The sequence below is a fragment of the Pseudophryne corroboree genome, chromosome 6 (genome assembly GCF_028390025.1).
Source record: "Pseudophryne corroboree isolate aPseCor3 chromosome 6, aPseCor3.hap2, whole genome shotgun sequence".
Classification (NCBI taxonomy): domain Eukaryota; kingdom Metazoa; phylum Chordata; class Amphibia; order Anura; family Myobatrachidae; genus Pseudophryne; species Pseudophryne corroboree.
Window position 1 is genome coordinate 727,943,360 of NC_086449.1, and position 26,516 is coordinate 727,969,875.

The window sequence follows — 26,516 nt, forward strand, 5'->3', positions numbered from 1 at the left end:
ATGAGAACATTCAGGTCTAGAGAGAGACACACAGAGAGTCCTCCTGAGTCCTGTCCCAGTGTGTAAGTAATGCAGAGCTGCTGCTCTTCTTGTATGTGATAAGATAACTTATAGCTTTGTTTCTATGTTTATTTTAAGGTTGTTTAAGTTGTCTTTGTTCCTCTATATACAACATTTTATAAAATAGTTGTCTCTGAATTAGGTGGAGCTATAAACAGTACTTAGGCATTATTAAACTATTTTAAATGTAATTTACACCATTAATTTAAATTTAATATACACAATCTATACCTCCCAACGTGACACATCCCAGGAGGGACAAAATGCTGTCTACCTGGACTTCCCTTTTAATTTATGATTGTAATCACCTGTGTTGAAATACCTTTCTAATCAATTAAATAGTACAACACATGTGACGCCAATCATATATTAAGAGGGAAGTATAGGTAAAGAGTAGAGATGAGCGCCTGAAATTTTTCGGGTTTTGTGTTTTGGTTTTGGGTTCGGTTCCGCGGCCGTGTTTTGGGTTCGACCGCGTTTTGGCAAAACCTCACCGAATTTTTTTTGTCGGATTCGGGTGTGTTTTGGATTCGGGTGTTTTTTTTTCAAAAAACCCTAAAAAACAGCTTAAATCATAGAATTTGGGGGTCATTTTGATCCCAAAGTATTATTAACCTCAAAAACCATAATTTCCACTCATTTTCAGTCTATTCTGAATACCTCACACCTCACAATATTATTTTTAGTCCTAAAATTTGCACCTAGGTCGCTGGATGACTAAGCTAAGCGACCCTAGTGGCCGACACAAACACCGTGCCCATCTAGGAGTGGCACTGCAGTGTCACGCAGGATGGCCCTTCCAAAAAACCCTCCCCAAACAGCACATGACGCAAAGAAAAAAAGAGGCGCAATGAGGTAGCTGTGTGAGTAAGATAAGCGACCCTAGTGGCCGACACAAACACCGTGCCCATCTAGGAGTGGCACTGCAGTGTCACGCAGGATGGCCCTTCCAAAAAACCCTCCCCAAACAGCACATGACGCAAAGAAAAAAAGAGGCGCAATGAGGTAGCTGTGTGAGTAAGATAAGCGACCCTAGTGGCCGACACAAACACCGGGCCCATCTAGGAGTGTCACTGCAGTGTCACGCAGGATGTCCCTTCCAAAAAACCCTCCCCAAACAGCACATGACGCAAAGAAAAAAAGAGGCGCAATGAGGTAGCTGACTGTGTGAGTAAGATAAGCGACCCTAGTGGCCGACACAAACACCGGGCCCATCTAGGAGTGTCACTGCAGTGTCACGCAGGATGTCCCTTCCAAAAAACCCTCCCCAAACAGCACACGATGCAAAGAAAAAGAAAAAAGAGGTGCAAGATGGAATTGTCCTTGGGCCCTCCCACCCACCCTTATGTTGTATAAACAGGACATGCACACTTTAACCAACCCATCATTTCAGTGACAGGGTCTGCCACACGACTGTGACTGATATGACGGGTTGGTTTGGACCCCCCCCAAAAAAGAAGCAATTAATCTCTCCTTGCACAAACTGGCTCTACAGAGGCAAGATGTCCACCTCATCATCATCCTCCGATATATCACCGTGTACATCCCCCTCCTCACAGATTATCAATTCGTCCCCACTGGAATCCACCATCTCAGCACCCTGTGTACTTTGTGGAGGCAATTGCTGCTGGTGAATGTCTCCACGGAGGAATTGATTATAATTCATTTTAATGAACATCATCTTCTCCACATTTTCTGGATGTAACCTCGTACGCCGATTGCTGACAAGGTGAGCGGCGGCACTAAACACTCTTTCGGAGTACACACTTGTGGGAGGGCTACTTAGGTAGAATAAAGCCAGTTTGTGCAAGGGCCTCCAAATTTCCTCTTTTTCCTGCCAGTATAAGTACGGACTGTGTGACGTGCCTACTTGGATGCGGTCACTCATATAATCCTCCACCATTCTTTCAATGGTGAGAGAATCATATGCAGTGACAGTAGACGACATGTCCGTAATCGTTGTCAGGTCCTTCAGTCCGGACCAGATGTCAGCATCAGCAGTCGCTCCAGACTGCCCTGCATCACCGCCAGCGGGTGGGCTCGGAATTCTGAGCCTTTTCCTCGCACCCCCAGTTGCGGGAGAATGTGAAGGAGGAGATGTTGTTGACAGGTCGCGTTCCGCTTGACTTGACAATTTTCTCACCAGCAGGTCTTTCAACCCCAGCAGACTTGTGTCTGCCGGAAAGAGAGATCCAAGGTAGGCTTTAAATCTAGGATCGAGCACGGTGGCCAAAATGTAGTGCTCTGATTTCAACAGATTGACCACCCGTGAATCCTTGTTAAGCGAATTAAGGGCTCCATCCACAAGTCCCACATGCCTAGCGGAATCGCTCCGTGTTAGCTCCTCCTTCAATGTCTCCAGCTTCTTCTGCAAAAGCCTGATGAGGGGAATGACCTGACTCAGGCTGGCAGTGTCTGAACTGACTTCACGTGTGGCAAGTTCAAAGGGCATCAGAACCTTGCACAACGTTGAAATCATTCTCCACTGCGCTTGAGACAGGTGCATTCCACCTCCTATATCGTGCTCAATTGTATAGGCTTGAATGGCCTTTTGCTGCTCCTCCAACCTCTGAAGCATATAAAGGGTTGAATTCCACCTCGTTACCACTTCTTGCTTCAGATGATGGCAGGGCAGGTTCAGTAGTTTTTGGTGGTGCTCCAGTTTTCTGTACGTGGTGCCTGTACGCCGAAAGTGTCCCGCAATTCTTCTGGCCACCGACAGCATCTCTTGCACGCCCCTGTCGTTTTTTTAAAAATTCTGCACCACCAAATTCAAGGTATGTGCAAAACATGGGACGTGCTGGAATTTGCCCAGATTTAATGCACACACAATATTGCTGGCGTTGTCCGATGCCACAAATCCACAGGAGAGTCCAATTGGGGTAAGCCATTCCGCGATGATCTTCCTCAGTTGCCGTAAGAGGTTTTCAGCTGTGTGCGTATTCTGGAAACCGGTGATACAAAGCGTAGCCTGCCTAGGAAAGAGTTGGCGTTTGCGAGATGCTGCTACTGGTGCCGCCGCTGCTGTTCTTGCGGCGGGAGTCCATACATCTACCCAGTGGGCTGTCACAGTCATATAGTCCTGACCCTGCCCTGCTCCACTTGTCCACATGCATAGGTGTGCGCAGGGGGGGTGCCTGGTGCGCACAGGCACCCCCTAATGTCTGTCACCCCGATCTCACATGCCTGATGCAGCGATCGCCGAGCAGGCTGATTACTGTCCCCTCTGCGCTGCACCCTGTCAGGACTGCATTACTGACCGGACGCCTGGGTTAATCAAGGGTTCCACTGCCACTGGCTTTCAAACTCCCGGCTCCACCTCCATGTACAAAAACAGTGTGATGTGACGTGATTACGTCATGCTGCTCACACACCCACCCATCACACCCGCCACACGCCCACCTATCTCCTTCTTTGCTATGCCAACACAAAGCCACTGATGAGGATCAGCATGCAGCCAGCATTCCTTTTAGGAAGACAAATTCAATACTGGCAGGCGGTCGGCAGCAACATTGACACGTCACTCGTTTTTCCAGCAGCGGCAGTACTAGTCTGCGACTGTTAGTGTCAGCGAGTGACTGACTTGTAAGTAAGGTGCTGCAGCTGGGGAAAGAGAGGGGGAGCCAGACTAGGCTGAGGAGGAGCAGTGTAATTGCAGTGAGTGCCATCAGGGGTGTTTAGTGCACACCACAACATCTGACAATGTATCTGCTTTATTAGGATTGGTACAAGGGTGGATATTTTATATTGCGTTGACCATCAATAGATGGTGCTAGACACACCCCTCCAATGGTGCACCCCCTAATAAAATGTGCTGCGCACGCCTATGTCCACATGTCCGTGGTTAAGTGGACATTGGGTACAGCTGCATTTTTTAGGACACTGGTGACTCTTTTTCTGAGGTCTGTGTACATTTTCGGTATCGCCTGCCTAGAGAAATGGAACCTAGATGGTATTTGGTACCGGGGACACAGTACCTCCAACAAGTCTCTAGTTGGCTCTGCAGTAATGATGGATACCGGAACCACGTTTCTCACCACCCAGGATGTCAAGGCCTCAGTTATCCGCTTTGCAGTAGGATGACTGCTGTGATATTTCATCTTCCTCGCAAAGGACTGTTGGACAGTCAATTGCTTGGTGGAAGTAGTACAAGTGGTCTTACGACTTCCCCTCTGGGATGACCATCGACTCCCAGCAGCAACAACAGCAGCGCCAGCAGCAGTAGGCGTTACACGCAAGGATGCATCGAAGGAATCCCAGGCAGGAGAGGAATCATCAGAATTGCCAGTGACATGGCCTGCAGGACTATTGGCATTCCTGGGGAAGGAGGAAATTGACACTGAGGGAGTTGGTGGGGTGGTTTGCGTGAGCTTGGTTACAAGAGGAAGGGATTTACTGGTCAGTGGACTGCTTCCGCTGTCGGCCCAAGTTTTTGAACTTGTCACTGACTTATTATGAATGCGCTGCAGGTGACGTATAAGGGAGGATGTTCCGAGGTGGTTAACGTCCTTACCCCTACTTATTACAGCTTGACAAAGGGAACACACGGCTTGACACCTGTTGTCCGCATTTCTGGTGAAATACTTCCACACCGAAGAGCTGATTTTTTTGGTATTTTCACCAGGCATGTCAACGGCCATATTCCTCCCACGGACAACAGGTGTCTCCCCGGGTGCCTGACTTAAACAAACCACCTCACCATCAGAATCCTCCTGGTCAATTTCCTCCCCAGCGCCAGCAACACCCATATCCTCCTCATCCTGGTGTACTTCAACACTGACATCTTCAATCTGACTATCAGGAACTGGACTGCGGGTGCTCCTTCCATCACTTGCAGGGGGCGTGCAAATGGTGGAAGGCGCATGCTCTTCACGTCCAGTGTTGGGAAGGTCAGGCATCGCAACCGACACAATTGGAGTCGGACTCTCCTTGTGGATTTGGGATTTCGAAGAACGCACAGTTCTTTGCGGTGCTACTGCTTTTGCCAGCTTGAGTCTTTTCATTTTTCTAGCGAGAGGCTGAGTGCTTCCATCCTCATGTGAAGCTGAACCACTAGCCATGAACATAGGCCAGGGCCTCAGCCGTTCCTTGCCACTCCGTGTGGTAAATGGCATATTGGCAAGTTTACGCTTCTCCTCCGACAATTTTATTTTAGGTTTTGGAGTCCTTTTTTTACTGATATTTGGTGTTTTGGATTTGACATGCTCTGTACTATGACATTGGGCATCGGCCTTGGCAGACGACGTTGCTGGCATTTCATCGTCTCGGCCATGACTAGTGGCAGCAGCTTCAGCACGAGGTGGAAGTGGATCTTGATCTTTCCCTAATTTTGGAACCTCAACATTTTTGTTCTCCATATTTTAATAGGCACAACTAAAAGGCACCTCAGGTAAACAATGGAGATGGATGGATACTAGTATACAATTATGGATGGACTGCCGAGTGCCGACACAGAGGTAGCTACAGCCGTGGACTATTGTACTGTGTCTGCTGCTAATATAGACTGGTTAATAAAGAGATGTAGTATGTATGTATAAAGAAGAAAGGAAAAAAAACCACGGGTAGGTGGTATACAATTATGGACGGACTGCCGAGTGCCGACACAGAGGTAGCTACAGCCGTGGACTACTGTACTGTGTCTGCTGCTAATATAGACTGGTTGATAAAGAGATGTAGTATGTATGTATAAAGAAGAAAGAAAAAAAAACCACGGGTAGGTGGTATACAATTATGGATGGACTGCCGAGTGCCGACACAGAGGTAGCTACAGCCGTGGACTACTGTACTGTGTCTGCTGCTAATATAGACTGGTTGATAAAGAGATGTAGTATGTATGTATAAAGAAGAAAGAAAAAAAAACCACGGGTAGGTGGTATACAATTATGGATGGACTGCCGAGTGCCGACACAGAGGTAGCTACAGCCGTGGACTACTGTACTATGTCTGCTGCTAATATAGACTGGTTGATAAAGAGATGTAGTATGTATGTATAAAGAAGAAAGAAAAAAAAAACACGGGTAGGTGGTATACAATTATGGACGGACTGCCGAGTGCCGACACAGAGGTAGCTACAGCCGTGGACTACTGTACTGTGTCTGCTGCTAATATAGACTGGTTGATAAAGAGATGTAGTATGTATGTATAAAGAAGAAAGAAAAAAAAACCACGGGTAGGTGGTATACAATTATGAATGGACTGCCGAGTGCCGACACAGAGGTAGCTACAGCCGTGGACTACTGTACTGTGTCTGCTGCTAATATAGACTGGTTGATAAAGAGATGTAGTATGTATGTATAAAGAAGAAAAAAAAACCACGGGTAGGTGGTATACAATTATGGACGGACTGCCGAGTGCCGACACAGAGGTAGCTACAGCCGTGGACTACCGTACTGTACTGTGTCTGCTGCTAATATAGACTGGTTGATAATGAGATGTAGTATGTATGTATAAAGAAGAAAGAAAAAAAAACCACGGGTAGGTGGTATACAATTATGGATGGACTGCCGAGTGCCGACACAGAGGTAGCTACAGCCGTGGACTACTGTACTGTGTCTGCTGCTAATATAGACTGGTTGATAAAGAGATGTAGTATGTATGTATAAAGAAGAAAGAAAAAAAAACCACGGGTAGGTGGTATACAATTATGGACGGACTGCCGAGTGCCGACACAGAGGTAGCTACAGCCGTGGACTACTGTACTGTGTCTGCTGCTAATATAGACTGGTTGATAATGAGATGTAGTATGTATGTATAAAGAAGAAAGAAAAAAAAACCACGGGTAGGTGGTATACAATTATGGATGGACTGCCGAGTGCCGACACAGAGGTAGCTACAGCCGTGAACTACCGTACTGTGTCTGCTGCGACTGGATGATAAATAATGATATAAAAAATATATATATATCACTACTGCAGCCGGACAGGTATATATTATATAATGACGGACCTGCTGGACACTGTCTGTCAGCAGAATGAGTTTTTTATAGAATAAAAAAAAAAACACCACACAAGTCACACGACGAGTGTTTAACTTTTTCAGGCAATCACAATATAGTATACTACTAACTATACTGGTGGTCAGTGTGGTCAGGTCACTGGTCAGTCACACTGGCAGTGGCACTCCTGCAGCAAAAGTGTGCACTGTTTAATTTTAATAATATGTACTCCTGGCTCCTGCTATAACCTATAACTGGCACTGCTCCCCAGTCTCCCCCACAATTATAAGCTGTGTGAGCACAGTCAGATATATACATAGATGATGCAGCACACTGGGCTGAGCAGTGCACACAGATATGGTATGTGACTGAGTCACTGTGTATCGTTTTTTTCAGGCAGAGAACGGATTATATTAAATAAAACTGCACTGTCTGGTGGTCACTGTGGTCAGTCACTACTAAACTCTGCACTCTCTACAGTACTCCTAAGCTCCAGTAAATCAAGTGTCTCTGTTTAAAATCAATCTCACTCTCTCTCTTCTAATCTAAATGGAGAGGACGCCAGCCACGTCCTCTCCCTATGAATCTCAATGCACGTGTGAAAATGGCGGCGACGCGCGGCTCCTTATATAGAATCCGAGTCTCGCGATAGAATCCGAGCCTCGCGAGAATCCGACAGCGTCATGATGACGTTCGGGCGCGCTCGGGTTAACCGAGCAAGGTGGGAAGATCCGAGTCGCTCGGACCCGTGAAAAAAAACATGAAGTTCGGGCGGGTTCGGATTCCGAGGAACCGAACCCGCTCATCTCTAGTAAAGAGCATTTTGACCCTCCAGGAATGGGTCATGTTGGGAGGTATGCACAATCTAATATAGACCAGCGCCCCCTTCCCCTTGAGCCCCCCTGTCTTAAGTGCCCTGGACTCCTCCAAGGCTTAATTTAATCCGGCCCGAGGACACAACAAAGTGACAGCCGTCACCAGTTTCTGATGAGATGTTTTTTGGTATGTGTGTAAAATGCTTTCCAAATTGGCAAACAATCTGTACTTTTCATAAACACCTTTGCCAATAAAAAGCTCAAATTAATAAGATGTTCCCTACCCTAGCCATGATTTCCTGATATTTCTGTCTCATTGTTTTTGAAACCCATAACACTGCACAGTCAGCGCTTTTTTATAACATTTGCAAAGGAGTGACCTACTGGATTTGGATGTAGTGTAAATTACTAAATTGTCCACATTTTTTTCTTCAAGAATGTTACCTGGTGATCTACTGTACATTACCTTTGGGCATGAATGGGGCTCCCTTTAGTACTGAATTTTAGAGCATATTGCTGGGAGCTTTGCTTGATAGACAAAGGTTCACCAAAGGGTGTAAAAAGCTGATTTGACAAGTAGAGCAGCAGGAAGGAAAAATATCCTTCAAACTTGAATTCAACAACTTTCCCTTTATACTTCTTTGACCTAGTACCGTAACTAGAGATTTTGGTGCCCTGTGCTGGAAAGTACATGGTGCCCCCCCACTCCCGCCCCGTGTGCTGAAAAAAAGGGAGTGTTCTCTTGGGGAAAGGGCGTGTCCATACAAAAGTACCCACACAGCAATACCCCTTACACATTACTCCCACACAGTAGAAGTGCCCCTTACACTTTACACCCACACAGCAATGCCCCTTACACATTATGCCCACACAGTAGTTGTGCCTCTTACACATTACACCCACACAGCAATGCCCCTTACACATTACGCCCAAACAGCAATGTCCCTTACACATTACGCCAACACAGCAATGCCCCTTACACATTCCCAACACAGTAATGCCCCTTACACATTATGTCCACACAGAAATGCCCCTTACACATAACATCCACACAGCAATGCCCCTTATACATTATGTCATCTCCAAGCACTCCTTTTAGGCATGATCTGGATCATTTATGAGATCATATGCCTTTCAAACCACAGGCTACATGGGTCGGACCTGGATAAACACTGGTTGCGACCAGGGTAGCGGACCAGGGATGCACTAACTAGGCCGACTCTTTTATATTGGTCCAAGCCACTAGTCACATCGGCTTGCCCCGTCAATTACCTGGGTTCTCCGTTTGGTGTGAAAGGGGTATTACAGTTATTTCATAGACGATGCTAGAAAAAATGACAGAAACTGATTGGTTACTTTGGGTAATTTCTCCACTTTAGCTCTTTCCAAAGATTTAAAAATACAACCAGGGGAGTAAATACAGGAGACAATGGATGCCAGTCACCTCCAGCATCCAGCCCTTAAGGGGCACACTGGCCTCCTCCTTTGCTCAAGGTTCTGCATTATACGTCCCAGAGCAGGAATAACAAGGGAGCCCAGGGGCAGGTGCCGCGATCCTCCCTCTCCCTGTCTGGGTGCTGCTGGAAGTCTGGAAGTGAAGTCTATATAAAATATGGTGGTTTTTTTTTTCTAGTTTCAGAATCTGGACCCTTATTATTAGCAGCACAGCTCCAACTTTGGCAGTAAAACATGAGGTGGGGTACTTATATAGATGCCAGTGTGTTATTTCCATTTGTTGTCAGCATTCTGATGTTATGCCGCATTGTATTATGCAGAAGTGATGCTCTTCCAAATGTAACGTATAAGTGTTAAAAATCCATCTCAACCGCAGGTCTCCAATGCGTATGCACAAACGGGGATGCACATACATGAACCATTGTGATTGTACTTTTAGCAAATGGGTTTGATATAATGGTTAGTTACCATCACATCACAAACTTTGATGTCAGAAACCCATCCAGCAGTCATTGATAAGCTTCAGATGTCCATTCCAGCAGTGCCGTTTTTCCCTTCTTTAAAGGGATGTCATTATTAAAATGTGATTGCTAAAGCGATGGTCTGATTTTAACAACCGTTTCCAAATTATTGCTAGTAGGTTCCTCTCTCTCTCTCTCTCTCTCTCTCTCTTTCTCTCTCGGCGCTGGGGTCAGTCTGTCTACTAGCACTTCACTAGAGATCTCTTAAAGTACCATGGACAAAAAAGTTTCCCTGATACAGCTAAGGTGGTCATTCCGAGTTGATCGCTAGCTGCTTTTGTTTGCTGCGCAGCGATCAGGCAAAAAAAGGCAGTTCTGCGTATGCGTATGTGGCGCAATGCGCACGCGCGTCGTACTCTTACAACGAACGATGTAGTTTCACACAAGGTCTAGCAAAGCTTTTCAGTCGCACTGCTGACCGCAGAGTGATTGACAGGAAGTGGGTGTTTCTGGGTGTCAACTGACCGTTTTCAGGGAGTGAGCGGAAAAACGCAGGCGTGCCAGATAAAAATGCAGGCGTGGCTGGTGAAACATAGGTGTGGCTGGTAGAACGCAGGGCGTGTTCATGGCGTCAAAACAGGAACTAAATAGTCTGCAGTGATCGCAAGCTAGGAGTAGGTCTGGAGCTACTCTGACACTGCACAAAATTATTTTGTAGCCGCTCTGCGATCCTTTCGTTCGCACTTCTGCTAAGCTAAGATACACCCCCAGAGGGCTGCGGCTTAGCGTTTGCACGGCTGCTAAAAGCAGCTAGCGAGCGAACAACTCGGAATGAGGGCCTAAGAGGAGGGACTCTCGGGGAGACCCCAATCCCCTATTTGCTATAAATGGGAGACAGTATGATTAATCAGGGTTTACCTAAACTTGGACAATACTTTTAAATATTTAAAAAACATAAAAATAAATGTGATGGTTAATTTCAATACAATAATGCAATATTGTGATTATATCTTTAGTTTGTTTGTACAAAGTATTTACTTACTGGATTGCAGCACCGTTGATATCCTCCAGGTGTCACTAGTGCAATTGTTGTGTACAGAAAAACTACCTTATTTCTGGGTTTTACTGAGTATTTTGTAGGTGGACTATTATAAGGTTTGGTAGTAAACAGGTGTTGGCATGGGAATAATAACACCTGTGTTAATGTGGTTATTTAGTAGCATTGTGCAGTATGTATAATGAGGAGATGAGACATGTATGAAGTTAATTTTTAGTGTACAGAAGCTCAAAGCTTTCATGCCAGTTTGAAATTTGAGCAAACTGTAAGTGTTGTCAATTCACATTACTTACCCCTTTGTAGCTTACAGTATAAATCCCTTAATACACAAAAACACACATTAGTGTTCAATTTTGTCAGCAGTCAATTAGCCTAATGTTTTGTTGAGTACTGTATTTTACTGTATTTTGGTTGTTGACATGAATTCAAAGGTCAGACTTGAAGATTAAGTTTGAGGTTTGTTTTCACAGTTCAGTTACAAGAGGTTAATATAAACGTGAAAATGTTTAGCCTTTTCTGCCCACATAAATGGCTACTGTACATTTCATAGTTTTTTTTAATGTTTTTGTTATTTGAACGGCGAACAGTACAAAGCTCAACTACGAGTTCAAAGTTCAAGATCAAAGTTCAGATTCAGAGTTCAAATTCACTCTTTGCATGGAATAATGTTAAAACCCCTATAAAATGTAGGCAATTACCCTCTAATGCATTTAAACGAGCCTGGACATGTTTGAATCTATTTACCTTTTTTGAATACTAGCCCAATTTTTTTACTTTCTAAAGTTTCAGTATTTACAGCAAATGTTCACACTCTAGAACCAGTTCAATGGTTTGGTTCAAGAAATACTTTAAAATAATTTAGCGTTTTCTAGTAATGTGTGTAGTGCTATTGCTACAAATATTGGAATATATGTGTTTCAGATTAGCATAGATGAGACTGAACAGTTTGGGTGATCACTGTAGGCTATAAAGTTCCAGTAGGTAGTGAGGCTATCAGCCCCAAAGTCTCCTTTAGTATTTAAAAGTAGAAATTGCATCATCGGAAAATACAAATACGATTTTAATATATATGATTCTTGAGAGGCCGTGTGGCCAGCTTTGTGGCTTGTCATCATCATGCTGTCATGACGATGGGCCTATTCTTTTATGGAGACCTGGAGCTAATCTAGCCCTTTATCCACCCCTCATGAAGCCTTTTCTGGTGCTTCACTGTCCATAAGGACCCCACATATGCTCTTCTGAACATTCTTGAGGGCCACTGCATGCACAATGGATTACCTTTGGCAACCACACTTCCTGCAGTTTCAGTGGGTCCTACAATGTATGTAAATGATCAAAGGGGGTAATTCCAAGTTGATCGTAGCAGGAAATTTTTTAGCAGTTGGGCAAAACCATGTGCACTGCAGGGGGGAGCAGATATAACATTTTCAGAAAGAGTTAGATTTGGGTGGGTTATAGTGTTTCTGTGTAGGGTAAATACTGGCTGCTTTATTGTTACACTGCAAATTAGATTGCAGATTGAACACACCACACCCAAATCTAACTCTCTCTGCACATGTTAAATCTGCCTCCCCTGCAGTGCACATGGGTGGTCATTCTGAGTTGTTCGCTCGGTAATTTTCTTCGCATCGCAGCGATTTTCCGCTAATTGCGCATGCGCAATGTTCGCACTGCGACTGCGCCAAGTAAATTTGCTATGCAGTTAGGAATTTTACTCACGCCATTACGAGGTTTTTTCTTCGTTCTGGTGATCGTAATGTGATTGACAGGAAGTGGGTGTTTCTGGGCGGAAACTGGACGTTTTATGGGAGTGTGTGAAAAAACGCTGCCGTTTCTGGGAAAAACGCAGGAGTGGCTGGAGAAACGGAGGAGTGTCTGGGCGAACGCTGGGTGTGTTTGTGACGTCAAACCAGGAACGAAACTGACTGAACTGATCGCAGTTGCTGAGTAAGTGTGGAGCTACTCAGAAACTGCTAAGAAGTGTCTATTCGCAATTCTGCTAATCTTTCGCTCGCAATTTTACTATGCTAAGATTCACTCCCAGTAGGCGGAAGCTTAGCGTGTGCAAAGCTGCTAAAAGCAGCTTGCGAGCAAACAACTCGGAATGAGGGCCATGGTTTTGCCCAACTGCTAAAAAATTTCCTGCTGCGATCAACTTGGAATTACCCCCAAAATGTCTTACCGCTTCTTTCATTTATGCAACAAGTGAGCAGTGAGGCCTTTGTTTTCACTGCCACATAATCCCTCTACTTCTCCCCTTCTGTCATAACATGACATGCTGAGAGTCTGTGTTTCTGAAGCGGCATGACTGTGTTTGGTAACCATACTTGCTTTCCCTCCAGAGAGAGCTTGAAAATTAAAGAATGATTTGTCAATGGACAGCTTATTAAAAAATTCTGATTCTTACATGGTAGATGTATGCTGTATGTATGTGGATGGTAGTAGTGCATCATTGCCATCCACTTGTTATACAGGAAGTGTTTGTTGTACAGGAAGTGTTTGTGGTACAGGAAGTGCCTCTGCAGACCACTTTACATATGTAACTTCCTATTTAAAGAAAAATAACTTCTATATGGGACTGCTGTTTAAAAAGCATGTTCACTTAAGTTTGGTACACTGGAGAGATATACTGGGGGTGAACAAGATGTACCACCTCACCCTTAATACAAACCCTGACCCTAATACTCTAACACTAATACCATAACCAAATCCTTACTGCAACTCTAACTCCTATCCCTGATAACAGCAACCAAATAGGGCAGACTAGATTATGTTTCTATATTTAATAAATAGGATTTTATTTTTAGCAAAGCCAAACTCGGTAGAGTAACATGAATATGTTCATTTATTAATAAGACATCCAAATAATAAAATGTAATAGTTTTGTATATTAACTAATTCAAAAGTTTTGCTCGGAATTAGTGAAAAACAGCAATCTGAGATTTCCTGAATATAGGGATAGGAATGTACTGTGTATAACTACACCTCTTAAATAAAAATTAATGGAGTAAAAAAGGAGTAATTTGCTCCTGGAACAAACCGTGTTGTATTGAAAAGGCTGCAACTGCTTGTAATTTTCTCCATGAAGGCTGCTTTTGCATCTTGTGATAATATAATGAGCAGCTTTCCTTGTAGAACTATAAGGGCTAAATGTACTAAAGGTTCTAAAATTAAAAAGTTGTGATGTTGGCCATAGCAACCAATCTGATTCTATAATTTCTCTATTGCATTCTAGAAAATGATAGACAGAATCTGATTGGCTGCTATGGGCAACATCACCACTTTTCAATGTTAGAACCTTTAGGGGGACGGGATCTGGTCTCTAGGTCGACAGTAACTAGGTCGACACTATCTATGTCGACCACTATTGGTCGACAGTAATTAGGTCGACAGGGTCTCTAGGTCGACATGATCTAGGTCGACAGGTCAAAAGGTCGACATGAGTTTTTCACAATTTTTTTCTTTTTTTTAACATTTTCATACTTCACGATCCACGTGGACTACGATTGGAATGGTATTCTGCGCCGAGCGAAGCGAGGCACCTTGCTTCGCTCGCCATGCGAGGGGATACGGTGCACTAATTGGGGTTCCCGGTCACTCTACGAAGAAATCAACACCAAAAAAACATTAAAAACTCATGTCGATCGTTTGACCTGTCGACCTAGAGACCCTGTCGACCAATAGTGGTCGACCTAGACACTGTCGACCTAGTTACTATCTATCTTCCATACCACACCCTAGGGGGACATGTACTAAGCAGTAAAAAGTGCGGAGAAGTGGGCCAGTGGAGAAGTTGCCCATAGCAACTAATCAGCATTGAAATAACATTTATAAATTGCATACTATAAAAGTATATATACTCTTTTCACTGGTTACTACATCTCTCCTTAGTAAATTTAGCCCTCAATCTCTACATGAATGTAAGCTCCTAGGAGCAGGGTCCTCCTCCCGCCTGTTCTCACAGCTCTCTGCTCCAGCATTTCAATGACAGTCTTCACCTACAGTACTCAGTGGCCATATTGCCCTGAATTCATCTCGCTTGTAGCCGTTCGTCTCTTCCAGTGGCCTACTCCCTGCTAGTCGGCTGTCACTACTGAAGACAGGTTCCACCCTACGCCGAATACTCCCTCGCTCAGCTTGCTTCCCAGCTGTTTAGTGTACTGACTGAATATTGTGGTGATAATTGTTATCTTTTTATGTTTTGGTTACTGTAATGTTATGCAATGTTCTGTGTACCTTGTACTGTTCTACTGCTGCTGTATGTACGGCGCTGCGGACCACTTGTGGCGTCTTATAAATAAAGTGTAATAATAATAGTCAGCGCCACCAAGTTGCTCCTATTGTATCTGTACCTATCTCTGAGTAAGACGCCCCAAAATGTTGCCACTTTTAAAACCAGAGCTGCATTCTGTACACCTAACAAATAATACATCAGAGTTGACCTGGGACTCCCTCTTCAGCAGCGGTGCAAGTGGGCGGGTACGCGCGGGAACGGCGTACCGTTAAGAATTTAGCCATGGGTACGCCATACCCACCGCCGCCGGGCCGCCGCTCAGTGCGCTCAAAGCCGCCGTTCCCGTTACTGCTGCCGCTGTGCACCAACACCGCCAAGCCTCCTCCTCGGTGCCTCCCCTTCCCAGCCTGCTGGGAGCGTGTTGTAATCACACTCTCGCGGCTGGCACGGCAGGCGCGCAGAAGACACTGGGGGCTAGCCGGGCGCTTCTCCCAGTCTCACTCTCTCCTTGAGCAGCACAGTTAGGAGCACGGAGCACTGGAGCAGGCTGATCTCTCGGAGGGGAGCCTGACTGCCTGAGGTGTAGTACATACTATTTTAACAGTCACAGTGTCAGTGGCCTGGGTCAGTGTATGTGGGGACATTTGTGTATCTGGCACTGTGGGGCAATGTATATCTGGCACTGTGGGGCAATGTGTATCTGACACTGGGGCATTTGTGTATCTGGCACTGTGGGGCAATGTATATCTGACACTGGGGCATTTGTGTATCTGACAGTGTGGGGCAATTTGTATCTGACACTGGAGCATTTTCTGTATCTGACACTGGGGTATTTGTGTATCTGACACTGTGGGGCAATGTGTATCTGGCACTGTGGGGGCATTTGTGTATCTGGCACTGTGGGGCAATGTGTATCTGACACCTTGGGGCAATGTATATCTGACACTGTGGGGCAATGTATATCTGACACTGTGGGGCAATGTGTATCTGGCACTGTGGGGCAATGTGTATTTGACACTCTGGGGCAATGTGTATATGGCACTGTGGGGCAACGTGTATCTGGCACTATTGGGGTCATATGTGTATCTGGGACCCCCATATGTGTACTACGCCCCATTTTCATTGGCCACACCCCATGTGGCATTTGGCCACACCCATTTTTTGGCGCGTGCACATAGTACCTATAAAACATTTTTTCTACTTGCACCCCTGCTTTTCAGCCAGGTTCCTGCTCCTGCTGAATGTCATGAGAAATTTGCATAAAGAGCTATCAAGCAGCAGAAAATAAACATGCAAGTTAAATATTAGAGAAAGATTTATCAAAAACATTTGAAAGACACTAATGGGCCTACATATGTATGTGCATGTTTTTATTTTATTATTGCTATCTTTTTATTTAGAAAACACCACCTTCTTACACAGCACTGTACATTCAGATTATCATGATAGAAAACACTGAAACACTATGGGGTATATGCAATTGCGGTCGAATTCCCGAAATTGTCGAATTCCGGGAATTTTTCGCCCCAAAAAAAAAATCGTCAATGCAATTCAGTGCTTTCCGTCCAAAAAACGGACTTTCAAAATTCGACTGTTTGAAATTCGACTTTTGTCAAATGCGACTTTTCTGCAATGATACAAGTGCTGCAATTCGACCAAAGTGTATTCAATTGAAGTTTGGAAATTCGACAACAGTGCTTTTAGACAGTAAATTCGACATTTTCAATCCGCCACACTTTGGTGGGTGAAACTAATAAAAATAATGTAAAACATGTTTTTTTGCGTGTGTTTTTTTTTATTGATAATAGCATATCTATTTATATTAGAAGGGATTAGGTACTTGGTTTGTCTTTTTTGGAGGCACAAGTATTATTTATATATTTTTTTAAATACATTTTTTTTTTTTTAGATGGAATGGTAAAATTCAGAAAAAAAATGGCGTGGGGTCCCCCCTCCAAAGCATAACCAGCCTCGGGCTCTTCGAGCTGGTCCTGGTTCTAAAAATGCGGGGGAAAAATTGACAGGGGATCCCCCGTATTTTTAAAACCAGCACCGGGCTCTGCGCCTGGTGCTGGTGCAAAAAATACGGGGGACAAAAAGAGTAGGGGTCCCCCGTATTTTTTACACCAGCATCGGGCTCCACTAGCTGGACAGATAATGCCACAGCCGGGGGTCACTTTTATACAGTGCCTTGCGGCCGTGGCATTAAATATCCAACTAGTCACCCCTGGCCGGGGTACCCTGGGGGAGTGGGGACCCCTTCAATCAAGGGGTCCCCCCCCCAGCCACCCAAGGGCCAGGGGTGAAGCCCGAGGCTGTCCCCCCCATCCAAGGGCTGCGGATGGGGGGCTGATAGCCTTGTCAAAATTGAAAGAATATTGTTTTTTCCAGTAGTACTACAAGTCCCAGCAAGCCTCCCCCGCAAGCTGGTACTTGGAGAACCACAAATACCAGCATGCGGGAGAAAAACGGGCCCGCTGGTACCTGTAGTACTACTGGAAAAAAAATACCCAAATAAAAACAGGAGACACACACCGTGACAAGTACAACTTTATTACACACTGCCGACACACACATACTTACCTATGTTGACACGAAGCAGTCGGTCCTCTTCTCCAAGTAGAATCCACGGGTACCTGAAAATAAAAGATAATTATACTCACCTGATCCATGGTCCAGAGATAAATGCACGTACTTGTCAAAAAAAGAAAACGAACACCCGACCAGCGAACTGAAAGGGGTCCCATGTTGACACATGGGACCCCTTTCCCCGAATGCAGAGAGACCCCCCCGTAACTGCTGTCACTGAAAGGTCTCGTAAGCCAATCAGCGAGCGCAACGTCCTTGCACTCTGCTGATTGGCTCTGTGCGCGTCTGAGCTGTCAGCGCATCGCACAGCTCCCTCCATTATATTCAATGGTGGGAACTTTGCGGTTAGTGGTGGGGTCACCCGCGGTCAGCGGCTGACCGCGGGTAACCCCACCGCTGACGGCAAAGTTCCCACCATTAAAAGTAATGGAGGCAGCTGTGCGATGCGCTGTCTGAGCTTAGACGCGCACAGCCAATCAGGTGAGCGCCACGGAGTAGCGCTTCCTGATTGGCTGAAGGGACCTCAGTGACAGGAGTCACGTGATGTCCCGGCATTCGGGGAAAGGGGTCTCATGTGTCAACATGGGACCCCTTTCAGTCCGGTGGTTCGGGTGTTCGTGTTTTTTTTTTTGCCAAGTACGAGGATTATCTCTGGACGTGGATTTATCTCTGGACACTGGCAGGTGAGTATAATTTTTTTCACAGGTACCCTCGGATCGTCGGAGACTGTGGCAGTCGGCGTGTCAACATAGGTAAGTATGTATGTGTGTCGGCAGTGTGTAATAAAGTTGTACTTGTCACGGTGTGTGTCTCCTGTTTTTATTTGGGTATTTTTTTTCCAGTAGTACTACAGGTACCAGCGGGCCCGTTTTTCTCCCGCATGCTGGTACTTGTGGTTCTCCAAGTACCAGCTTGCGGGGGAGGCTTGCTGGGACTTGTAGTACTATTGGAAAAAACAATATTCTGTCATTTTACTCAAGGCTATCAGCCTCCCATCCGCAGCCCATGGATGGGGGGGACAGCCCCGGGTTTCACCCCTGGCCCTTGGGTGGCTGGGGGGACGACCCCTTGATTGAAGGGGTCCCCACTCCCCCATGGTACCCCGGCCAGGGGTGACTAGTTGGATATTTAATGCCACGGCCGCAGGGCACTGTATAAAAGTGACCCCCGGCTGTGGCATTATCTGTCCAGCTAGTGGAGCCCGATGCTGGTGTAAAAAATACGGGGGACCCCTACTATTTTTGTCCCCCGTATTTTTTGCACCAGCACCAGGCGCAGAGCCCGGTGCTGGTTTTAAAAATACGGGGGATCCCCTGTCAATTTTTCCCCCGCATTTTTAGAACCAGGACCAGCTCGAAGAGCCCGAGGCTGGTTATGCTTTGGAGGGGGGACCCCACGCCATTTTTTTCCGGGTTTTTCCCGTTTTTTTAAATCGCGGCAAAATCCGGCAAATCGGACGTTTTTCGCCCGCTGGGCTGTCGAATCCGTTTTTCATTGAATATGGTGAATTCCGGAAGCCACCTGCCGGAATTCACCTGTCGAATTGTGTCGAATTAAAAAACGGCGATAATTTGCCGCGATTCGCCGCTAATTGCATATACCCCTATGAGAAGATCAAATGACACAAATTGGGACATGAGAAAGAATACAATGTAGTGGTTGTGGGGTAGGCTACACCTGATAGATAAAGGAGCAATGTCATAGATGTTTTAGTCACAGTGGCTTCAATCAGTTGATGGTAACAGTAACAATGATTATTATTATTTATTTATATGGCACAACAAGGATTCCGCAGCGCCTAACAAAGTGCATAAACAAATGAGCAAAACATGAAAGCAGTGACACAGTACAAGACAATGCAGAACATTGTATACAGTGTAAACACTGCAGCATCAGTGGTCATAACACTGAAATAAGCATCAGGGGGACAGATAACAAGGGTTAGGTGCCGTTGCAGGGAGAAGGAGTAGGTGAAAGTCTAAGCACTGTGAGAGAAGAAAAGCACATGAGATGAGAGGGCCATGCTTGTTAGAGCTTACATTCTAAAGGGGAGGGGCAGACAGACAGGGGTGACACAGATGGGGTAGACTGCACAGATCATGGAACTGGCTCTGTCCCATTGATAATGAATGGTACAGCACTAGTTTCTGGCTCCTGGCAGTTGATAATTGCACGTACCTCACCAGTTTCTGGCTCTGGAGAGTTGCTTATTACAGGTACAGCACTTGTTTCTGTTTTCAAGCAGTTATTATTTATAGGTGCAGCGATAGCTGCTGACTCTGGGCAGTTGATAATTAGAGGTACAGCCAGTGGCGGACTGGGGCTCGAAGGGCCCACTGGGGCAATGCATTTGTAGAGGCCCATGTTTATGGGTGTGGCCAGTCTCCAGAGGTTTAGCTAACCCTTAGAGTATGCACGGTTTGGACCCCTTGTTAAATATATACAGTATATATTGCCAGTGCATGCAGGATAATGTACCAGATTAATAAAAGCAATGCATTGTAGAAAATACATCATAGTCCTGTGCAGTATAAGGTAACATATGAATAATGTATAATTTAAGTGCACAGTCTGGAACCTGATCCCTAGTGGAGGAGGTGGGTCCCTCCAGACAGTGGGGCCCACCGGGGGTTTCCCCAAGAACCCTGTGAGCCAGTCCAACACTTGCATTCAGCTCTAGTTTCTGGCTCTGGGCAGTTGATAGTTACAGGTACAGCGCTAGTTTCTGGCTCTGGGCAGTTGATAGTTACAGGTACAGCGCTAGTTTCTGGCTCTGGGCAGTTGATAGTTACAGGTACAGCGCTAGTTTCTGGCTCTGGGCAGTTGATAGTTACAGGTACAGCGCTAGTTTCTAGCTCTGGGCAGTTGATAGTTACAGGTACAGCGCTAGTTTCTGGCTCTGGGCAGTTGATAGTTACGGTACAGCGCTAGTTTCTGGCTCTGGGCAGTTGATAGTTACAGGTACAGCGCTAGTTTCTGGCTCTGGGCAGTTGATAGTTACAGGTACAGCGCTAGTTTCTGGCTCTGGGCAGTTGATAGTTACAGGTACAGCGCTAGTTTCTGGCTCTGGGCAGTTGATAGTTACAGGTACAGCGCTAGTTTCTGGCTCTGGGCAGTTGATAGTTACAGGTACAGCGCTAGTTTCTGGCTCTGGGCAGTTGATAGTTACAGGTACAGCGCTAGTTTCTGGCTCTGGGCAGTTGATAGTTACAGGTGCAGCGCTAGTTTCTGGCTCTGGGCCCAAAAAAACTGACATCCAACAAAAGTAAAATAGACAGTTATGCAATGTACTGCCCCCTCCGTATCTCTCTTATGTTCCCATAAATATCTCTTGCACTACCGTCTCCATAGGTATCTAATTGCTACTTCATATCTCTCCTACTACCCCCTCAATAGCTCTTTCACTGCCCCCTCCATATCTCTCCCACTGCCCCAACCATGGGCCTAATTCTGAGTTGATCGCAGCAGCAAATTTGTTAGCAGTTGGGCAAAACCATGTGCACTGCAGGGGGGGGGGGGGGGGCAGATATAACATGTGCAGAGAGAGTTAGATTTGGGTGGGGTGTATTCAAACTGAAATCTAAATTGCAGTGTAAAAATAAAGCAGCCAGTATTTAACCTGCACAGAAACAAAATAACCCACCCAAATCTAACTCTCTCTGCAAATGTTATATCTGCCCTCCCTGCAGTGCACATGGTTTTGCCCAATTGCTAACAAAGTTGCTGCTGCGATCAACTCAGAATTACCCCCCATATCTCTCCCACTGCCCCATCCATAGCTCTCTCACTGCCCCTCCATATCTCTCACTGCCCTATCCATATCTCTCTTGCTGCACCCTCCATAGCTATCTCAATGCCACTCCATATATCTCTACTACTGCCCCCTCCATATCTCTCACTGTCCTCTCCTTAGCTATTTCATTGTCTCTCCATATTTCTCTCACTGCCCCTTCCATATATCTCTGTCACTGCCTCTCCATAACTTGCTCACTTCCTCCTCCATGGCTCTCTCACTGCCGCCTCCATATCTCTCTTACTTCCCAATAGTTATCTCTCTCACTGCCACCTCCATATATCTCTCATAGTTCCCTCTATATCTCTCTCACTTCCTCCTCCATAGCTCACTCACTGCCGCCTCCATATCTCTCTTACTTCCCAATACTGATCTCTCTCACTGCCACCTCCATATCTCTCTCATAGTTCCCTCTATATCTCTCTCACTTCCTCCTCCATGGCTCTCTCACTGCCGCCTCCATATCTCTCTTACTTCCCAATACTGATCTCTCTCACTGCCACCTCCATATCTCTCTCATAGTTCCCTCTATATCTCTCTCACTTCCTCCTCCATGGCTCTCTCACTGCCGCCTCCATATCTCTCTTACTTCCCAATACTTATCTCTCTCACTGCCACCTCCATATCTCTCTCATAGTTCCCTCTATATCTCTCTCACTTCCTCCTCCATGGCTCTTTCACTGCCGCCTCCATATCTCTCTTACTTCCCAATAGTTATCTCTCTCACTGCCACCTCCATATATCTCTCATAGTTCCCTCTATATCTCTCTCACTTCCTCCTCCATAGCTCACTCACTGCCGCCTCCATATCTCTCTTACTTCCCAATACTGATCTCTCTCACTGCCACCTCCATATCTCTCTCATAGTTCCTAGAGATGAGCGCCTGAAATTTTTCGGGTTTTGTGTTTTGGTTTTGGGTTCGGTTCCGCGGCCGTGTTTTGGGTTCGAACGCGTTTTGGCAAAACCTCACCGAATTATTTTTGTCGGATTCGGGTGTGTTTTGGATTCGGGTGTTTTTTTCAAAAAACCCTAAAAAACAGCTTAAATCATAGAATTTGGGGGTAATTTTGATCCCAAAGTATTATTAACCTCAAAAAACATAATTTACACTAATTTTCAGCCTATTCTGAACACATCACACCTCACAATATTATTTTTAGTCCTAAAATTTGCACCGAGGTCGCTGTGTGAGTAAGATAAGCGACCCTAGTGGCCGACACAAACACCGGGCCCATCTAGGAGTGGCACTGCAGTGTCACGCAGGATGTCCCTTCCAAAAAACCCTCCCCAAACAGCACATGACGCAAAGAAAAAAAGAGGCGCAATGAGGTAGCTGTGTGAGTAAGATTAGCGACCCTAGTGGCCGACACAAACACCGGGCCCATCTAGGAGTGGCACTGCAGTGTCACGCAGGATGTCCCTTCCAAAAAACCCTCCCCAAACAGCACATGACGCAAAGAAAAAAAGAGGCGCAATGAGGTAGCTGACTGTGTGAGAAAGATAAGCGACCCTAGTGGCCGACACAAACACCGGGCCCATCTAGGAGTGGCACTGCAGTGTCACGCAGGATGGCCCTTCCAAAAAACCCTCCCCAAACAGCACATGACGCAAAGAAAAAAAGAGGCGCAATGAGGTAGCTGACTGTGTGAGTAAGATTAGCGACCCTAGTGGCCGACACAAACACCGGGCACATCTAGGAGTGGCACTGCAGTGTCACGCAGGATGTCCCTTCCAAAAACCCTCCCCAAACAGCACATGACGCAAAGAAAAAAAGAGGCGCAATGAGGTAGCTGTGTGAGTAAGATTAGCGACCCTAGTGGCCGACACAAACACCGGGCCCATCTAGGAGTGGCACTGCAGTGTCACGCAGGATGTCCCTTCCAAAAAACCCTCCCCAATCAGCACATGATGCAAAGAAAAAGAAAAGAAAAAAGAGGTGCAAGATGGAATTATCCTTGGGCCCTCCCACCCACCCTTATGTTGTATAAACAAAACAGGACATGCACACTTTAACCAACCCATCATTTCAGTGACAGGGTCCTGCCACACGACTGTGACTGATATGACGGGTTGGTTTGGACCCCCCCCAAAAAAGAAGCAATTAATCTCTCCTTGCACAAACTGGCTCTACAGAGGCAAGATGTCCACCTCATCTTCACCCTCCGATATATCACCGTGTACATCCCCCTCCTCACAGATTATCAATTCGTCCCCACTGGAATCCACCATCTCAGCTCCCTGTGTACTTTGTGGAGGCAATTGCTGCTGGTCAATGTCTCCGCGGAGGAATTGATTATAATTCATTTTAATGAACATCATCTTCTCCACATTTTCTGGATGTAACCTCGTACGCCGATTGCTGACAAGGTGAGCGGCGGCACTAAACACCCTTTCGGAGTACACACTTGTGGGAGGGCAACTTAGGTAGAATAAAGCCAGTTTGTGCAAGGGCCTCCAAATTGCCTCTTTTTTCCTGCCAGTATAAGTACGGACTGTGTGACGTGCCTACTTGGATGCGGTCACTCATATAATCCTCCACCATTCTATCAATGTTGAGAGAATCATATGCAGTGACAGTAGACGACATGTCCGTAATCGTTGTCAGGTCCTTCAGTCCGGACCAGATGTCAGCATCAGCAGTCGCTCCAGACTGCCCTGCATCACCGCCAGCGGGTGGGCTCGGAATTCTGAGCCTTTTCCTCGCACCCCCAGTTGCGGGAGAATGTGAAGGAGGAGATGTTGACAGGTCGCGTTCCGCTTGACTTGACAATTTTGTCACCAGCAGGTCTTTCAACCCCAGCAGACCTGTGTCTGCCGGAAAGAGAGATCCAAGGTAGGCTTTAAATCTAGGATCGAGCACGGTGGCCAAAATGTAGTGCTCTGATTTCAACAGATTGACCACCCGTGAATCCTTGTTAAGCGAATTAAGGGCTGCATCCACAAGTCCCACATGCCTAGCGGAATCGCTCCGTGTTAGCTCCTTCTTCAATGCCTCCAGCTTCTTCTGCAAAGCCTGATGAGGGGAATGACCTGACTCAGGCTGGCAGTGTCTGAACTGACTTCACGTGTGGCAAGTTCAAAGGGCATCAGAACCTTGCACAACGTTGAAATCATTCTCCACTGCACTTGAGACAGGTGCATTCCACCTACTATATCGTGCTCAATTGTATAGGCTTGAATGGCCTTTTGCTGCTCCTCCAACCTCTGAAGCATATAGAGGGTTGAATTCCACCTCGTTACCACTTCTTGCTTCAGATGATGGCAGGGCAGGTTCAGTAGTTTTTGGTGGTGCTCCAGTTTTCTGTACGTGGTGCCTGTACGCCGAAAGTGTCCCGCAATTCTTCTGGCCACCGACAGCATCTCTTGCACGCCCCTGTCGTTTTTTAAAAAATTCTGCACCACCAAATTCAAGGTATGTGCAAAACATGGACGTGCTGGAATTGGATAAAGAGATAAAGAGATAGTAGTATACTCGTAACAACTAGTATGACACTATGACGACGGTATAAAGAATGAAAAAAAAACCACGGTTAGGTGGTATATATTATAATAATAATACAATTATGGATGGACGGACTGCCTGCCGACTGCCGACACAGAGGTAGCCACAGCCGTGAACTACCGCACTGTACACTGGTTGATAAAGAGATAGTAGTATACTCGTAACAACTAGTATGACACTATGACGACGGTATAAAGAATGAAAAAAAAACCACGGTTAGGTGGTATATATTATAATAATAATACAATTATGGATGGACGGACTGCCTGCCGACTGCCGACACAGAGGTAGCCACAGCCGTGAACTACCGCACTGTACACTGGTTGATAAAGAGATAGTAGTATACTCGTAACAACTAGTATGACACTATGACGACGGTATAAAGAATGAAAAAAAAACCACGGTTAGGTGGTATATATTATAATAATAATACAATTATGGATGGACGGACTGGCCTGCCGACTGCCGACACAGAGGTAGCCACAGCCGTGAACTACCGCACTGTACACTGGTTGATAAAGAGATAGTAGTATACTCGTAAACCAACTAGTATGACACTATGACGACGGTATAAAGAATGAAAAAAAAACCACGGTTAGGTGGTATATATTATAATAATAATACAATTATGGATGGACGGACTGCCTGCCGACTGCCGACACAGAGGTAGCCACAGCCGTGAACTACCGCACTGTACACTGGTTGATAAAGAGATAGTAGTATACTCGTAACAACTAGTATGACACTATGACGACGGTATAAAGAAAGAAAAAAAAATACCACGGTTAGGTGGTATATATTGTAATACAATTATGGATGGACGGACTGCCTGCCGAGTTCCGACTGCCGACACAGAGGTAGCCACAGCCGTGAACTACCGCACTGTACTGTGTCTGCTGCTAATATAGACTGGTTGATAAAGAGATAGTATACAATACATACAACAATATACTACTATACTGGTGGTCAGGCACTGGTCACCACTAGTCACACTGGCAGTGGCACTCCTGCAGCAAAAGTGTGCACTGTTTAATTTTAATTAATATAATATTATGTACTCCTGGGGGCTCCTGCTATAACAACCTGCAGTGCTCCCAGTCTCCCCCACAATTATTATAAGCTTTGCCTTTTATACATTGATGTGCAGCACACTGGGCTGAGCTGAGTGCACACAGACTGAGTCACACTGTGTGACTGGCTGCTGCTGTGTATCGTTTTTTTTCAGGCAGAGAACGGATATAGCAGAGAACGGATATATTAAAATAAATAAAAGTTAACTAACAACAACTGCACTGGTCACTGTGGTAAACTCTGTCTGACTCTGCACAATCTCTCTCTCTCTTCTAATCTAATTTCTAATGGAGAGGACGCCAGCCACGTCCTCTCCCTATCAATCTCAATGCACGTGTGAAAATGGCGGCGACGCGCGGCTCCTTATATAGAATCCGAGTCTCGCGAGAATCCGACAGCGTCATGATGACGTTCGGGCGCGCTCGGGTTAACCGAGCAAGGCGGGAGGATCCGAGTCTGCTCGGACCCGTGAAAAAAAACATGAAGTTCGTGCGGGTTCGGTTTCAGAGAAACCGAACCCGCTCATCTCTAATAGTTCCCTCTA

At 45.8% G+C, this 26,516-nt stretch overlaps 1 protein-coding gene across 1 annotated transcript in view; it reads left to right on the forward strand.

The window, feature by feature from the left end:
• Positions 1–26,516, forward strand: part of RFX4 (regulatory factor X4) — a 242,988-nt gene that overhangs the window by 56,950 nt on the left and 159,522 nt on the right. The gene's annotated exons all lie outside the window — the stretch shown is intronic.